At 39.2% G+C, this 4,317-nt stretch overlaps 1 protein-coding gene across 1 annotated transcript in view; it reads right to left on the bottom strand.

The window, feature by feature from the left end:
* Positions 1-3,509: 3,509 nt before the first annotated feature.
* six6a (SIX homeobox 6a) overlaps positions 3,510-4,317 on the bottom strand; it is a 17,147-nt gene continuing 16,339 nt past the window's right edge. The window contains exon 3 of the mRNA XM_025061566.1: positions 3,510-4,173. The gene's annotated coding sequence lies outside the window, so the exon portion shown is untranslated. The remainder of the gene's footprint in view (positions 4,174-4,317) is intronic.

Below are 4,317 nucleotides of genomic sequence, written 5' to 3'. Positions count from 1 at the left end.
GAAGGCACAGGCTCGTATGACAAACTCTTCCTGAGTCCAAGCCCAGCTCTGGTTGCTGAGAATCAGATATCTATATTTTTGGAGCTCGCAGAGAAAGGTGATAGTAGCATTAGTGTCATGTTTTTGATCGGGAAAGTGACTTCAGTCTGGGGATTGTTTCTGGAGTACTTTTGGGAGGTTTTAACAGACTTTGGAAATACTACCTCGCAGCCTCTGGAAGACCTGCAGTATTAACCTGGATCTGCACCATGAACTGTATGTGTACTGTACTGTACTGTACTGTTCAATGTCAGGAGAACTCAACGCAGTAACTAAACAACATGTGGACTCACTGTACATATGTAACTATGAAGTTTATTTACAGAAGAGTCGGGACACGTTCTAAACATGCAAATAAAACTGAAGCCTGTAAGAAATCCATCGAATAGAAAAACTCATATACATATAGAAATATATGTATATATGCCCAATAGAAAAACTCATACACATATATAGAAATATATATATATACATATAGAAATATATGTATATATATATACATATATATACATATATACACGTATATACATATATACACACATATATGCATATATATGTATATATATATGCATATACATATATACACATATATATGTACATATATATATATATATATATATGTACATATATATGTGTATATATGTATATATATATATATATATATGTGTATATATCTGTGTACATATTCTCACAGCAGTTCTCTGGTCCCAGACTCTATCTGGATTTTGAATATGCGTGGGGTTTTTTTCCTGGTTTTTTTCCTGGTTGTTTTTTTAAAATCATCAGGGGAATTAACTAATTAACTCTCGGTATGAATGTGGGTGTGAATGGTTGTTGTGAATGGACTGGTGAACTGACTGACCCAGATCTACCCCATAAGAGCCAGTCTTTGGTTGATGCTCTTTCAACACCCTGTTACCACCTAACCAGCTGTTTAAGAAAATACCCAGGATGCATTTCTTTTACAACTTAATCAACTTAATCGGACAGTTCACTAGTATATTAAAGGTCCAAATACGAAGACGAACAACCATTCACGTTACCATTCACACCCACATTCACACCTAAGGTCCAAGGTTACCGCACACATGGAGGTAAACGTGTAAACTCCATACAGAAAGGCTGTGATTTACCACCGGGAATCAAACGTGTTCTTGTTATTGTAAGGCAAGACCACTAACCACTTGACTGAATGGCCTCAGTTTGACATTTTCATTCCATCTTTACTCTGTTCCAAGGTTTCTGGGGGATGTTTTAGTCATTAAACCCAATTATTCCTCTAGGTTTTACAAATCAATTCTTTCTCTGTTTTTGATGTTAAAGGAACATCGTCACTGAAACGATGACTGAAGGAAAGATGAACCAAACTACAGGGCTCACTTTTTATTGGATTCTTTTAGATCATGTACCAACTTCAGTGCCGACATGTGGTGAACTCTTTGTAGACCATCTTTTTTTGGTTCCATCTTTTCGTGGTTCCATTCTCTCACTCACTGTAACACAATCGTTAGCTTCACTGCTGCCTTTTCACATCTTTTATATCAATTCACGTGCTGCCAGCACAACCTCCAGAGGACTAATGCCTTCCCTGGGACCTTCTACAACATTACAGACTATAGGAAAATGTGGTATCAAACCCCCGACCTGCTGGATGAAAGGTGATCTACTCTACCTCCTGCTCCACAGCTGTTGAAGCTGAAAAGGTTACGACCTAGGGGGATTTCTCTAGTATCAACAAACGGCTCTCGCTCTTTTTTTTTGTTTTTTTAAATTGCTCATATTTGTGGCCGAACATGAAAATCAGAAATATATAAATACAGTGTGCATGTGCATGTGTGCGCGTGTGTGTGTGTTTTTGTCAGTCTGTAATTATCTGCAGCAGATGTCTGCTGTCGTGTATTTCAAATGTTACATAAACACGAGTGAATAATTCATGACATTTGTGGATTTACAGCAGCGGCAGCACGGAAGAAAAAGGAGTGAAACTCACACGCGTTTCACTGGCTGTCGTTTTATCTTGGTTGGAGTTTGAAAAGCTAAAGACAACAGATAACGCAGCTAACCAAACACTTTCTCTTGACCGATTTCCCAGTTGAAAAACGTCTTATTTATAATAATGTCAGCAGGTCAGGACTAATGACGTGGACGATGATAAGTCCTCCACAGTCCATCTCTGACTGTCCTCCATGACTCAACACTGAGCTCATCATGGAATTGTTGAATTATGGCTTTTACCACCGCAGCACTAAGAAGCCTGTTATGTGCTGAAGTTTGGAAGAATATTCTGGAAGTTACCTTAGTAAATGTCCAGAACAGTGAATGTAGCAACAGCTACATGTTCCTAAAATATCTGAATTTAAAGGTTGTCTACATTCTCTGTCAGGGGCGTCCATAGTTCACACACAGCACAGCAGTGTGTTGTTGTGAGAGTCGCTGTTTTTATGAAGCAATAACAGCATTAAAATGAGCCAAAATCGACCTAACACAAAACAGATACGAGCTGGAACTAAATACATAAATAAAAGTTAGGCAAGTCGTAGCTCTGAGTAAACAGTTATAAAGCTAACTACACAAGTTAGCCTAGAGAGCTAACTAGCTACGTTACAAAAAATTAGCAAGATGAAAAAAAAGAAAGTGAGCTCACGCAGAAGTCGTTCATGCCACATAATGACAAATATTCTTTAACTGAAAAAACAAAAACCTAAGGTAGTTGAAACATAGACAGAAATGATGCTAAATAAGACACGTAAGCTAGAACCGCAGGGCAACGCTAACAAAACCATTCCTTAAAAAATAGTCACTGATGACCTAGTTCAGTGGTTCTCAAACTGTGGTACGCGGAGAAAAGTCATATTTTCACATTTACATTTTGAATTGAATAAATCTGAAACATGTCATGCACAATTAATACAACATTTAAACATAAACATCTTTCTAAACATTTATCAACACCTCTCCTGTGGTGGAAGCTAACAGTGAAGGCCTACGTTAGTATAGTCTAATGTTGGTCATCGTGGTGGTACTCAAAGTATAAAAGGTTTGAGAACCGCTGATCTAGTTTATTCCAAGGTTAAAAATCAATCACACTAAAAAAAGTCACCGTGGTAATCCAGTTAGTTAGAAGAAAGTTTCTTAGTACTGTATTTTCTGGACTATAAGTCACACTTGCGACTTAGTCTCGGGTGCAACTTATATTTTAAAATATATCATTTCAATGTTTGTTATTTTCATGCTGACAGCCGCTAGAGGTTTGCTTTTTTCATCGTTTGGCTGGTGCGACTTATAATCCGAAAATAGGGTAACAGCCTAAAGATCGCAACAAATGCTTCAAACTGACCAGAACAAAAGAGAAATTGTGAATAATTTCTCCTAAAAAGAGCTTAAAATGAATAAAAATAAAAATAATAAGAGTGGGCCAACAAATAAACATCCAAATGTAATTAAAAAGAACATCTTTTTAAAAGTCTATCATCCTGAACTAATTTGGATTTTTTTTCTTGTTTCAAAGTATTTAAAACAATGATAAGAGATAGGAATCAATCTAATAATGTTTACTGAAGATCCTTTCAGTTACAGTCAGAGACTACGATGTTAGGACAGCAGACAGCGGTGAGTCATGGAAGGAGCTTGAACCAAATCAGCCAGAACCATAATGGTGGGGTTTAAAACGACGTTATTGGCACGGCTTCACGGCAGAATGAATTATTCACCGTTCCAGTGAGCGTCAGCAGCTAGGCTGCTGCTGCCGTCCTGCTGCTGCTGCCACCTCTGTGGATCCAAACACAGACACGTCACGTCGCTGATCCAGGAGCGGGAGCAGACACAACAAGAGGAAGTGGTATGGGATATGGGATAATAAAATCTACCTCACCCTCCCGAGAGGCATCACCTCACCTATCCCAGGGCTCACAAATAGCTCAAGTAACCAGTCGCTCTTTACTCCACACACATGATCCGCACCCCCGCTGTGCCCAGACCGCAGCGCAGCTCCTCTCCTCTCCACCAGGAGCCCCAGGCTGTGTGCAGTTTTCACTCTTTTTGTTTGTCGGCGTTGGAGTGACAGCAGCCTGAATCTGAGCTGCCATCTTACTCCGCTCACCCTTCATCTTCAGCTGCAGAGCAGGATGAAATAGCCTTCTTGGTTCCGTGCAAAAAAAAAGGAGGAAAAAAAAAAACACTCAGGAAATGAAAGTTGTAACACGATCCTCCGTGTGCCAAACGTCTCCCTGAGCAGGGACAAAGGCCCAGAGAAAAGCTGCTGGGCCTATTTTAGCCTTC

This window comes from Cynoglossus semilaevis, chromosome 1, assembly GCF_000523025.1.
Source record: "Cynoglossus semilaevis isolate Cse_v1.0 chromosome 1, Cse_v1.0, whole genome shotgun sequence".
Lineage (NCBI taxonomy): Eukaryota > Metazoa > Chordata > Actinopteri > Pleuronectiformes > Cynoglossidae > Cynoglossus > Cynoglossus semilaevis.
The sequence above is the reverse complement of the archived record's forward strand: the minus strand, read 5'-3'. Positions and strand labels throughout refer to the sequence as shown.